The 14,433-nt window shown below is 43.7% G+C and overlaps 1 protein-coding gene across 1 annotated transcript in view; it reads left to right on the top strand.

Moving 5' to 3' along the window:
- LOC126185053 (uncharacterized) overlaps positions 1-14,433 on the top strand; it is a 904,507-nt gene that overhangs the window by 255,389 nt on the left and 634,685 nt on the right. The window lies entirely within an intron of this gene.

The raw sequence follows: 14,433 nt of genomic DNA, 5'->3' as shown, positions 1-14,433 counted from the left end.
ATATGTTATGGGACAAGGCTCTCTGGTGCCCCTGGAGGAGCCTACTTCCCTCACAACCTCTGTCAGACCACTTTTTTATGAATGTCATCCCAGTTTGGTTCATGAGAGGGGATGACCCAGTGGCATGCCCAGTTTCAGTGTGTTCACCTCCCATGTAGATGCCCATTCCATGCTTATTCAACTGAATTGTAATGGATACTACTGTCACCTTATGAAGCTGCAATCCCTTATTTCATTTTACTCTGCAGCTTGTGTCATTTTCCAGGAATCTCATTTTACTGATGCTCACTCAATGACCCTTTGTGGGTTTTGTGCTTTGTTGGAACTGGTTGGGTCCTTTGAGGGCTTCTAGTGGTATCTGCACGTTGATCCATATGGACATTTTTAGTACACGGATCCCCGTTCGTACCAAATTGGAAGCCATTGCCGTCTGGGTCCATTTGGTCAATTTCTATCACCCTCCTGACAGGCTACCTACACGCACTGCCCTAACACCCCTCAATCAGAATCCATCCTCTCCCTCCCTCCTCCTTGGGGATTTTAATGGCCATCACCCCTTGTGGGCAATGCATCTTTGTCTAGTTGGGATCTCCTCATAGACCAGTTTCCTGCAGACCATGACCTGTGTCTTGTTAATGATGGTTCCCATACCTCTGTGATAGTGATCACTTTGTGTTGATTCTCTCATTCCCTCCACACCTCCAAATGGCCCGATAATTCATTGGGCTTTCCATCGTGCTGATTTGCTTCTATATACCTCCCAGGTTGTGTTTACTCCTTCTTTATGTGGTTGTGTTGATGAAGTTATCTGTGACATGCTCAATACAATTATTCGTGCTGCTTTCACTGCCATCCCCTGCTCAGTATGCCCCTCTCACTGCCAGCCAACCCTGTGGTGGAGCATAGCCATTGTTATTGCCATTGCCATCTGTGACCACTGTCACGCCTTGCAGTGCCTTAGCAGCACCCATCCTCTGAGGGTTTTATTACCTTTAAATGTCTTTGCACCAAACCCTGTTACTTAATCAAACAGCAAATGGTTGTGTTGGGAACACTTTGACGTCTTCTGTGATTCATCTGTCCCTTTGTCATGGGTGTGGACTATGCTCTACATCCTCCAAGGTAGCCAATGGCAGTCTTCCATCCCAGGCCTCACCCTTCTGGGCGGCCTTTATATGTATCCATCAGTTCTCACGGAACAGCTTGCGACACATTTCCTGACAGCATTGGCGTCAGCCTCCTATCCACTACCTTCCTCCTCCAGGAACAATTTTCTGAAGCTTCTCACTCATGTTTTGCACCATGTCAGGTGGAATCCTGCAGTGAACGTTTTACTGAATGGGAACATATTCTGGTCCTGTCCTCTTCCTGATTCAGCTCCTGGCCTTTATTTCATCCAACCCAATTTCTTCAACACCTCAATCCTCCACAACAATGCTACCTTCACTGGGTGCCCAACCCAGTTTGTTTTCAAGGTGATTTCTCCTCTCAGTGGAGCGATGTTATTGTGGTTCCAGTCCTTAATTTTTGAACCTTAGAGATGGGTGGTGTAGTTTCCTTCAAGGTCATACAAGGCAGAAAATGATTTGGGGGAGAAGTAGGCAGTACAGTCTCAGAATGTAACTGAAAAATATTCAAAAGTGAGAAGAATCAATACTTCTAATATGAATGATGACACACAGCTAGGAGTTGCTGTCAAGAATGCTTACTCACCTGTTGATGAATCCTCTAGTATGGACATTGAGAACGTGGCAGTGTAGAATTAAAAGGTTGGTTGTAGTATTTGTCAAAACATGAGGAGGAAGTGGACACAGGTGGGCTTCTAAGTAACAAAGCATCTATAACCTCCCCAACTTGTACACTACTATATTTTCAGAAAAACCACAAATAGTGTTAGCTGTGCAGGGGCATATTTGTAATTGAGATAATGCACTTGGTAGTACTTAACAAATTAGAACTGTTGTTGATGTTGTTTTTGTTTCTGTTGATGTCGATGCTGTTGTTGATGATGATTTTGATATTTGGGGTTATAATCCTTATTTACATAAATTTCATGAGGTGGTGTTCATTTCTGCTATGCACAGGCTGTGATTTTTCATTCTCTTCATTTCCTGTGTTTACATAAGTAAAATAATGTTGTTGATAGTTGCATAGTTACAGTGGCCAATGTTTTTCTAACAGGTGAACCATATACTAAATCATCTAAACAGAAGAAAATTTTTAGGCCCACAGAGTGCAATGAATCAGGTACATATTCGCTACACCTACGCTTTAGTAATGCTTGCAATTAGTTTTTTACTTATGTTGTGATTTCTGTAAATATTGGCAGGGTAATGCTGTGAACTTTGCTTTGTATAGCAAATTCAGTCAAATATTACTTGTACTTCTTAGTGGGATCATTTGATTTTTTCATAATGGAAATGTTAGGATGAAATGAAAGTGAAAGTTGGGAGACAGCATTAATTGATTGTATAACTACAAAGTTCATGTCTGGAAGTTCCTTGTTACTTACATGATTTTATTTGAAATTATCACCAGTCTGAGAGATGTATTCACTGTCTGGGTATTTCCATGCAAATGCATGTTGCATAAATATTTGTACGTTGTGGCCATTTGGGGGGTAAATGCATATTTTAAAGATGGCATGAATTGAGACATTTGTAACGCATATTACTTTGCTTTTACAGCCTTATTTTATATGTCACATTCATGATGTCTTCCTTTGTTGAGTTTTTTCATATGAAATACATGAAAAGTGCAGAATGTGAGTATTTTCCAAACTTGTTGCAGTCTGTAAACTTCGTAGTGAGCCTCAAGTGCCTTAGTTCTCTCGGTAAATGTTGATAGAAGTCAGTACACTTTGTGGTGATAAATTCAAAAATGAAAAGGATCCTATTGTTTGTATGCAATGCTTCTCCATGTGTAAAGAAGGCTGGGAAAGTGATCAAAATATTTTATCCTAAACTAAAGCGGGTTACGTATTTGGCCCAGCACTACATCGCGTAGTTGAAACTGAAATCTAAAATATGACAATGTTAAAAGGCTGATACAAACAAGGTAGATGGTTTTACAAAATACAAAGGTTTGATAATGCTGACATCATGAATTAAGTCATATGCTGACATTTTTTATGATTCAAGGTATTCTTGAAAGCACCTCTCCTTGTTGCTGGATTTAGAGACATACTGCCAGATTAGCTGTGCTACCAAAATCTATTTTAACCCAATCGTTTACCTGGATTAATGCTGCCATATTTTACTGGGATAATTTTGATTAAACTATCAGTAAGAGACAATGAATTCCCACATATTTATTGAAGTTGACATCTCTCTACTTCATTCTATTGACTCCTCAGGGGGATCACTGCTCTTTTGTGAGTCTGTGTGTGGCGCACGTGGGGCCCCGAGCTATTGTGACCCTTTCTTCCTTACCAGCCTGCATTCTCTTTCCCATACCACTTCCTTCCTGTCATTGCTCCTTTGCTTCTGCCCCCTCGTTTCCCTCTCTTGGTGCCATTGCTTATGTGGGCAGAGCTATCATCCTGCATTGGGATATTTCTTCTTGATTTTGTTCCTCTTGCACTTTCATTTCCCCTTTCCTTTTCCAGTTTTTTTACCAGTGTCCACTACTCCTCACCAGTCTCTGAATATGGTACAGGAGGTCATCCTGAAGGTGAACTCCTGGCCAGTCTTGAATGGTAGGGCATTTGTTTCGTTTGGCATGTGCAGAAAGGACATAGGGACAATTACATTGATACTGGCATCTGTACCTTTGAATTTGAGAGGGCTACCCTCCAGAGATGGTCAAGGTTATGTGTTATTGGTGCGGCATGAAACTGTAACCCCGCACACCATGAGGTGCTTTCAGCGTTTGCATTTCAGTCACATGATTTCCCATTGTACAGCGGATGCTCTATGTGGTGAATGTGGACAACCATTCCTTGAGGGGAGGCCATGTGTTCTGTCATCTGTGTGTATTAATTGTCATCACTGCCACTCATCATACTCACCAGACTGTTACTTCTATAAAAAGAAAACAAAGATACAGGAATATAAATCGTATGACTGTATATTCTACACTGAGGCTCATCAGAAATGTGACCATCTTCGCCCTCTGCCTGTGAAATCTAACTATGTCTCTGTTATGTCCTTCCTGCCTCTTGCCTTCTCCTTACCCCATTCCTGCTCCTCTCCCCTTTCGCTGTGTCTCCTACTCCCACCCTTCTGGGTGCCACTCCTCCTATATGGCCATAATAGTGTCCCCCTTCTTTGACACCTGCCAGTGATGGGGCCCCCTCCCAAGCCACCGCCCAGGTCCCCTCCCCTGGCATTCTCCAGACTGGATGCATGCTACCACTAGTCGGCCACAGGACCCACAGTCCATGTGCTCCAAGGTTGCCCACTCTCTCTTGGTTCCAGATACTGCAGTCTGGCCTCTCTCTGGGTCCTGCCATCCTCAATCTATGAAAGAGAAGAAGAAGGAACATAAGTGATGGAACAAGGCCCACCAGTGCCCCTCAGAACCTGTGTCAGACCTCTTTTTTTTTTATGGATCTCATGCCAGTCTTGTTGGTGAGGGATGGCGACACAGTGGCATGTATAGTTTTGGTGTGCTCACCTCCCATGTAGATGCCCATTCCATGTTATTCAATTGAATTGTAAATGATACTACTGCCACCTTCTGGAGCTGGAATACCTGATTTCCTTTTACTTCGCATCTTGTGTTATTTTCCAAGAATCTCATTTTACCGATGCTCACTCATTGACACTTTGTGGGTTCCATGCTTTGTCAGAACTGTTTGAGGGCTTCTGGTGTTGTCTGTATGTTGGTCTTTATGGAAGTTTTTAGTACATGGATCACCATTTCTACTGAATTGGGAGCTGTTGCCGGTGTGAGCCCATATGGTCCACTTCTATCAACCTCCTGACAGGCCACCTTCAGCCGCTGCCCTAATTTCCCTCATTCAGCAACTACCTCCTCCTTCCCTCCTTGGTGACTTTAATGCCCATCACCCCTTGTGGGCCAGTGCATCTTCATCTGTTGAAGGTCTCCTTATAGACCAGTTTCTTGCAGAACACGACCTGTGTATTCTTAATGATGGTTCCCATTTCAGTGCTGCTTATGGCACTTTCTCTGCCATAGTTATTTCACTCACTTCCCCTACCCTTCTCCCTTCATTGCTCTGGTCACCACATAATAACCTCTGCGGTAGGGCTGAATTCCTGTTGATTCTCTCATTCCTTTCCCACCTTCCGATGGACATATTACCTCGTAGGGCTTTCCATCACACTGATTTTGCTTCTATATATCTCCCAGGTCATGTTTATCCCTACTTTGTCAGGTTGTGTTCATGAATTCGTCCATGACATGCCGGATACAATTATTCTTGCTGCTGGCACTGCCATCCCCCACTCAGTAGGCCCCTTTGGCCACCGGCCAGTGCCATGATGGAGCACCATTGACATTGCCATCCGGAATCACTGTCAGGCCTTGCAACCCCTTAAGCAGCACCCATTCTCTGAGGGTCTTATTGCCTTTAAATCTCTTTGCACCAAACCCTGTTACTTAATCAAATAGCAAGTGAGTGTGTTGGGAACACTCTGACTTCTCCCATGATTCATCTGTCCCTTCTTAAAGGCTGTGGACTATGCTCTGCACCCTCCAAGGTTGCCAGTGTCAGTCTTCTGTCCCGAGACTTGGCCTTCCGGGTGGCCTTTATATGGGTTCATCGGTTCTCGCGGAATAACTTGTGACCCATTTTGTGACAGCATCAGCATTAGCCTCCTATCTAGCCACCTTCCTCCTCTAGAAACAGTGGGCTGAAGCTTCCCACTTATGTTTTACCTGTTGTCAGGCGGAATCTTACAATCAACGTTTTATTGAATGGGAACATCTTCGGGTCCTCTTCTCTTCCAATGATACAGCCCCTGGCCCTGATTCCATCCAGAACCAATTGCTTCATGACCTCAGTCCTCCACAACAGTATCTCCTCTGAGTGCCTAACCCTATTTGGCTCCATGGTGTTTTCACCTCTCAGTCAAGGGACAGTATTGTGTTTCCTGTCCTGAAGCCTGGTTAGAATTTGTCGTCCTTGGATAGTTATCAGCCGATCAGTATGATCAAAGTGCCCTGCAGGTTAATGGAACACAATGTGACTTGTTGGCTCAGTTAGGTCCTCCAATCTTGGGACTTTTCATCTTCTTACCAGTGTGGCTTTCAGGAGCGATGGTCTCCAGTCAATCGTATGCTTGAAATCGAAACCCTTTCTCAGTGCCATGATCTTTTTGCAGTTTTCTTTGATTTTCATAAGGCCTACGACATGACTTGGAGCCATCACATCTTACTTTCGTTGCATGAGTGGGGTCTTCGGGGAGGACCCCCTCTCAATTTTTATTCACCAGTGCCTGTCCCACCAGTCGTTCTGAGATTAGGTTTGACAATATTCTCAGCTCTCCATAGACCCAGGAGAATGGTGTTACACTGGGCTCCATATTATTAGGTGTCCTTCATTTTCTTATTGCTATTAACAGACTTGCAGCCTGAATCGGACCATTTGTCACCAATGCTCTGTATTTGAATAATTTCTGTATGTGGGCTAATTCCCACTCAGTGGCATCTGCAGAGTGACAGCTCCAGGGTACCATTCAGTGCACTTCTACATGCACACACGTAGACAGTTTTCAATTCTCCCCCTTTAAATCGTGGGTAGTGCATTTCTGTTGCCATACTGTGGTCCATCCTCATCAGGAGCTATATCTCGGTGCCCAATGCATGACTGTGTTCCTCAGTTCTGTTTCTTGGGTCTTCTTTTAACAACAAGCTTACTTCATTGCCCCATATCCACCATCTGAAGATTGGTTGTCTCCATAAACTTACTGTCCTTCACTTTCTTGTTGCCCCCTTTTGGGGCCAGTATCGTGCGACTCTTCTCCACCTTTATCTGGCCTTAGTTATGTCACATCTGGACTATGGCTGTCGAGTTTAAGGCTCAGCTGACCATTCCATGCTGCTCCTCTTGGACCTGATCCATAATTGTGGTATCTGTTTGGCCACTGGCGCCTTTTGCACTTGCCCTGTTGATAGTGTCCTAGTTGACATTGGGATAACCCCCCCCCCCCCCCCTCAAGTCCCTTTTGGTTTGTGGTCCCAGCTCCTGGTTTCCAAAGCCATCACTGTCTATTATTTCTCTGCTCACATCCTTCTATTCTATACTTTCCATGGCCTTGGGATGTTGGCCACCTGCTGGGTTTACCAGTTGGGCTCTTCTCTCCGCCACAATTTCCATCTTCCGTGTTTCTTCCGTTATCCAAATTCTCTTGCGAACACCATCTTTGTTTAGTTACTCAGCCCCTGCTATGGGTGGATCTCATCAGTCTCCGTCACTCTTGTGGTGTTTCATTGTTTGTTCCACCCGCTGTTGTGGGAATTCAGTTATACTATTGTTTTTTACATTGATGGCTCTAAATCTGCCCATCACATGGGCTATGACTTCATGTCTTCTGATGGCACAGAACACCATCTCTTGCCTGCCATGTGTGGGGAATTCACAGCAGAACTTATGGCCATCTATCAGGCACTCAGTTTTATTAAACGGTCATCTGTCAATTGTGTTTTGTTATGTAATAACTCAATGACTGGCCTTCAGGCTGTCACACTGTGTTTTTCCCACCACCCATTGGTGTCTGCCATCCATGACGTTGTTGCCGATATTGACCTTGCTGCCTGTTCGGTTTATTTCCTTTGGGTTCCCAGCTAGGGTAATAAGCTTGCCAGTCGTCTTGCTGGTTGGAGGAAGGGGGTCAGCGATCTATCACCATTCTCTGTGACTCCTGCAGGGATGAATTTGGGGCTTCACATTAAAATCCCTTTTTGCTCAGTGATGGGTTGACTCTTGTGCCCCTCCCCCCCCCCCCCCCCCTTCCCGCCGTCTAATAGACTACATGTGATCAAGTGTCTAGTGTCTCCCATCTCATGGAATTCTTCCTTTCGCCTCTCCCAGTGAAAATCTATCATCCTGTGCCATCTTTATATTGGCCATACCAGGTTGACACATGTTTTTTTTACTCTGTAGTGAGCCATAACCCTTCGCACATGGCATGCCCTCACACATTTCTTGTCCCAGTTGTTTGCAGATTACCCTCACATGACCATGTCCCTTCTCAGTTTTCATCATGAAAATGGTTTGTGCTTGTAGATTTGGGCACCTGAGTTTAATTTTGGAGTTGGAGTTCCTCAGTTGGCATTGATTTGGGAGACCTTTGGCCTTGCCTCCACACTGTCCAGGTTTTTCCCTACATTTTATCTGGTCTTTTGTGACTTTCTTTCCACCTTTCTTGTGTCTTCTTCCCTGATTTTGTCCCTGTTGTGTTGGGACCATGGTATGTGTGGTGATACGGATAGGTCGGCAGTGGTGCTGGTGCGCTGTCATGTGTAGTGCCCCTGAGGTGCCCTCTGCTCTCATTCTCCCACCCCTCCTCTAATCCCTCCTCTCATTCTTTACTCTTCCTGCCATCCCGATGTTCCTCTTGCCCTTTATTTGTCCATTTTCGTTTCCCATCAACTGGACTATGCTGTTTGTGTTGTGCCTCCCTTAGTTTCTGTTGCTTCAGATCATGTGTGTGGGACCAATGACCTCGCTGTTTTGTCCCCTCCCCCTCCACCATTCGATTGACCAACCAACCAACAAACCATCATTCTATTGAAAAACCATAAGCTGGTGCAACTTAGGTTTCCATTTCTCTCCAGTTTTGGGTTGTAGTCACTTTTGAGGCCACTATTGCAGCTTACATTAAAGATACAGATGTGGCATGCAAGAGAACAGATTTGAAGCAAGACCTGATTTACATACACTACTGGCCATTAAAATTGTTACACCAAGAAGAAATTCAGATGAAAAACGGGTATTCATTGGACAAATATGTTATACTAGAACTGACATGTGATTACATTTTCATGCAATTTGGGTGCATAGATCCTGAGAAATCAGTACCCAGAACAACCACCTCTGGCCATAATAACGGCCTTGATACACCTGGGCATTGAGTCAAACAGAGCTTGCATGGCGTGTTCAGGTACAGCTGCCCACGCAGCTTCAACACGATACCACAGTTCATCAGCAGTAGTGACTGGCGTATTGTGATGAGCCTGTTGCTCGGCCACCATTGACCAGATGTTTCCAATTGGTGAGAGATCTGGAGAAAGTGCTGGCCAGGGCAGCAGTCAAGCATTTTCTGTATCCAGAAAGGCCCGTGCAGGACCTGCATCATGTGGTCATGCATTATCCTGCTGAAATGTAGGGTTTCACAGGGATCGAATGAAGGTTAGAGCCACGGGTCATAACACATCTGAAATGTAACGTCCACTGTTCAAAATGCCGTCAGTGTGAACAAAAGGTGACAGAGACGTGTAACCAATGGCACCCCATACCATTACGCCGGGTGATATGCCAGTATGGTGATGACGAATACATGCTTCCAATGTGCAGTTACCACGATGTTGCCAAACATGGATGTGACCATCATGATCCTGTAAACAGAACCTGGATTCATCCGAAAAAATGACGTTTTGCCATTCGTGTACTCAGATTCGTCATTGAGTACACCATCGCAGGGGCTCCTGTCTGTGATGCAGCATCAAGGGTAACCGCAGCTGTGGTCTCCAAGCTGATAGTCCATTCTGCTGATGGTTGTTGTCTTGAAAATGTTCCCAACTGTTGACTCAGGGATCGAGATGTGGCTGCAAGATCTGTTACAGCCATGTGGATAAGATGCCTGTCATCTCGACTGCTAGTGATACGAGGCCATTGGGATCCAGCACAGCATTCCGTATTACCCTCCTGAACCCACCGATTCCATATTCTGCTAACAGTCATTGGATCTGGACCAATGCAAGCAGCAATGTCACGATACGATAAACTGCAATCGTGATAGGCTACAATCCGACCTTTATAAAAGTCGGAAATGTGATGGTACACATTTCTCCTCCTTACACGAGGCATCACAACAACGTTTCACCAGGCAATGCCGGTCAACTGCTTTTTGCCTATTAGAAATTGGTTGGAAACTTTCCTCATGTCAGCATGTTGTAGATATCGCCACCGGTGACAACCTTGTGTGAATGCTTTGAAACACTAATCATTTGCATATCACAGCATCTTCTTTCTGTCGGTTAAATTTCGCGTCTGTAGCACGTCATCTTCATCGTGTAGCAATTTTAATGGGCAGCAGTGTAAAATCAAATTTTATGCATTTTCCTTTAGCTAAAAGAAAGTTGCAAGCCACATGTACAATCCCTGACAGTTATTGAAGAGGTTGAAGGATCTTTGCAATCATCCTGTGTAGCAGGAGGTGTTACAGCTTTAGAGATAAACAAAGTTTTCACATCAAATCCTGATTTTGAATTTATGAAGTTGACAAAAAATATTTTTTAACAAAAGTGTAAAAGACTATTGACTTGATCTGACATCATCCAAAATTTCTTCACATAAGTATGCACCTGTCACTTCTTGTGATATAGAAAGGTCATTTTGTCATTTTCTGTGTACAAAAATGTTCTGTCTGGTAAACACGTGAGCCTAATTGAAGAAAAGTGGGAGAAACTGGTTATTGTGTACTGTTTTAGAAGAAAGTAGAAGTTAATATAGAACTGAATACCACATACTTTTACTTGTTTGCTGTCTTACTGTGCACGTTTAATGGTATGGTACTGTATGAATGCGTGCATGTTTTATGATTTGATAGTACATGAAAATCAGGCCACTAGTTATAACATTATGATTAATTTAGTGAGAAAAGTTATTAACTCACTAAATATTTGAAGTATTGAGTTTCTGATAGATACATAAAGAAGATAGAGAATTGTGATAGCTTTCATATGTATTCTGACATGTAAAGAGAGAAATAGAAACAGAAAAAAGGTTTCTCTACATCTACAATCACATCTACATCCATCCTCCACAAGACACCTGATGGTGTGTGGGGGAGAGTACTTTGAGTGCCTCTATCGATTCTCCCTTCTATTCCAGTCTCGTATTGTTCATGGAAAGAAAGATTGTCGGTATGCCTCTGTGTGGGCTATAATCTCTCTGATTTTATCCTCATAGTCTCTTTGCGAGATATACGTATGAGGGAGCAATATACTGCTTGACTCCTTGGTGAAGGTATGTTCTCGAAACTTCAATAAAAGCCCGTACAGAGCTACTGAGCATCTCTCTTGCAGAGTCTTCCACTGGAGTTTATCTATCATCTCCATAATGCTTTCGCGATTACTAAATGATCCTGTAACGAAGCGCCTGCTCTCCGTTGGATCTTCTCTATCTCTTCTATCAACGCTATCTGGTACGGATCCCACACCGGTGAGAAGTATTCAAGCAATGGCCGAACAAGTGTACTGTAACCTACTTCCTTTGTTTTCAGATTGTATTTCCTTAGGATTTTTCCAATGAATCTCACTTTGGCATCTGCTTTACCGACGATCAACATTATATGATCATTCCATTTTAAATCACTCCTAATGCGTACTCCCAGATAATTTATGGTATTAACTGCTTCCAGTTGCTGATCTGCTATATTGTACCTAAATGATAAAGGATCTTTCTTTCTATGTATTCGCAGCACATTACACTTGTCCACATTGAGATTCAATTGCCATTGCCTGCACTATGCGTCAGTTCGTTGCAGATCCTCCTGCATTTCAGTACAATTTTCCATTGTCACAACCTCTCGATATACTACAGCATCATCCACAAAAAGCCTCAGTGAACTTCCAATGTTATCCACAAGGTCATTTATATATATTGTGAATAGCAACGGTCCTACGACACTCCCCTGCGGCACACCTGAAATCACTCTTTCTTCAGAAGACTTCTCTCCATTGAGAATGACATGCTGCATTCTGTTATCTAGGAACTCTTCAATTCAGTCACACAATTGGTCTGATAGTCCGTATGCTCTTACTTTGTTCATTAAACGACTGTGGGGAACCGTATGAAATGTATTGCGGAAGTCAAGAAAGACAGCATCTACCTGTGAACCCATGTCTATGGCCCTCTGAGTCTTGTGGACGAATAGTGTGAGCTGGGTTTCACACGATCGTCTTTTTCGAAACCCATGCTGATTCCTACAGAGTAGATTTCTAGTCTCCAGAAAAGTCATTATACTCGAACATAATATGTGTTCCAAAATTCTACAACTGATCGACATTAGAGATATAGGTCTATAGTACTGCACATCTGTTCGACATCCCTTCTTGAAAACGGGGATGACCTGTGCCCTTTTCCAATCCTTTGGAACATTACGCTCTTCTAGAGACTGACGGTACACCACTGCAAGAAGGGGGGCAAGTTCCTTCGCGTACTCTGTGTAAAATCGAACTGGTATCCCATCAGGTCTAGCGGCCTTTCCCCTTTTGAGCATTTTTCGTTGTTTTTCTGTCCCTCTGTCATCTATTTCGATATCTACCATTTTGTCATCTGTGCGATAATCTAGAGAAGGAAGTACAATGCAGTCTTCCTCGGTGAAACAGCTTTGGAAAAAGACATTTCATATTTCGGCCTTTAGTCTGTCATCTTCTGTTTCAGTACCATTTTGGTCACAGAGTGTCTGGACATTTTGTTTTGATCCACCTACCGCTTTGACATAAGACCCAAATTTTTTAGGATTTTCTGCCAAGTAAATATATAGAACTTTACTTTCGAATTCATTGAATGCTTCTCACATAGCCCTTCTCACACTACATTTCACTTCGTGTAATTTTTATTTGACTGCAAAGCTTTGGCTATGTTTATGTTTGCTTCCATAGCAGTTTTCTAACTCAGTTGTTGTACCAAGGTGGCTCTTTTCCATCTCTTACGATCTTGCTTGGCACATAACTTATCTAATGCATATTGTACAATGGTTTTGAACTTTGTCCACTGATCCTCAACACTATCTGTACTTGAGACAAAACTTTAGTGTTGAGCCATCAAGTACTCTGAAATCTGCTTTTTGTCACTTTTGCTAAACAGAAAAATCTTCCTACCTTTTTTAATATTTCTATTTATGGCTGAAATCATTGATGCAGTAACCGCTTTATGATCTCTGATTCCCTGTTCTGCGTTAACTGTTTCAAATAGTTTGGGTCTGTTTGTCACCAGAAGGTCTAATATGTAATCGCCACGAGTCAGTTCTCTGTTTAACTGCTCAAGGTAGTTTTCAGATAATGCACTTAAAAAAATTTCACTGGATTCTTTGGCCCTGCCACCCATTATAAATGTTTGAGTCTCCCTGTCTGTATCTGGTAAATTAAAATCTCCACCCAGAACTATAACATGGTTGGGAAATCTACTCAAAATATTTTCCAAATTTTCCTTCAGGTGTTCTTCCACAACAGCTGCTGAGCCAGGGAGCCTATAGAGACATCCAATTACCATGTTTGAACCTGCTTTAACTGTGACCTTCACCCAAATTATTTCACATTTCGGATCTCCGTCAATTTCATTCGATACTATTGCACTTTTTATCACTATAAACACGCCTCCCCCTTCACTGTCCAACCTGTCTCTGCGGTATACATTCCAATCTGACTTTACAATTTCATTACTGTTTACATCTGGTTTCAGCCAACTTTCCATCCCTAGTACTATGTGGGCATGGTGACCGTTTATTAATGAGAGCAGCTCTGGGACCTTTGTATAGAAGCTCCTGCAGTTTACTATTACCACATTAATATTGTTACTCCCTGTTGTGTTTTGCCTGCTACTACCTTGTCGCGTCTGAGGAGGCGTCTTGTTGGGCCTAGGGAGGGAATTCTCTAACATAAAACACACATGTGCACTCCACATATACTCCGCTGCCCTTGTAGCCATTTCCTGCGTGTAGTGCTCGCCTGACCTATTCAGGTGGACCCTACATTTCTCCACCCGATAGCGGAGGTCGAGAAATTTGCACCCCAGATCTCTGCAGAATCGTCTGGGCCTCTGGTTTAAGGCTTCCACTCAGCTCCAAACCAGAGGACCACGATCGGTTCTGGGAACGATACTAAAAATAGTTAGCTCAGATTCCACCCCATGAGCAAGGCTTTCTGCCTTCACCAACTCCGCCAACTGCCTGTATGAACTGAGGATGACCTCTGAACCCAGATGGCAGGAGTCATTGGTGCTGACATGAGCAACAATTTGCAGTTGTGTGCACCCAGTGCTCTCTCTCACTGCTGGCAGGACCTTGTCAACATCTCGGTTGAGAACCCTCCCCCCCCCTCCCCCCTCGGCAAACAGACAGAGTGAACACTGGCCTTCTTCCCCAACCCTTCCACTGTTTCCCTAAGGGGCTCCATCACCCGCATAACATTGGAGCTCCCAATCACTAATAAACCCCTCCCCCCTTGTGCCTGCTCGGACCTTGCTGAAGGAGCGGCCACATGTCCACTCACAGGCTGAGCAGACGATGCCACACGGCT

Source organism: Schistocerca cancellata, chromosome 4, assembly GCF_023864275.1.
Source record: "Schistocerca cancellata isolate TAMUIC-IGC-003103 chromosome 4, iqSchCanc2.1, whole genome shotgun sequence".
NCBI lineage: Eukaryota > Metazoa > Arthropoda > Insecta > Orthoptera > Acrididae > Schistocerca > Schistocerca cancellata.
The sequence above is the reverse complement of the archived record's forward strand: the minus strand, read 5'-3'. Positions and strand labels throughout refer to the sequence as shown.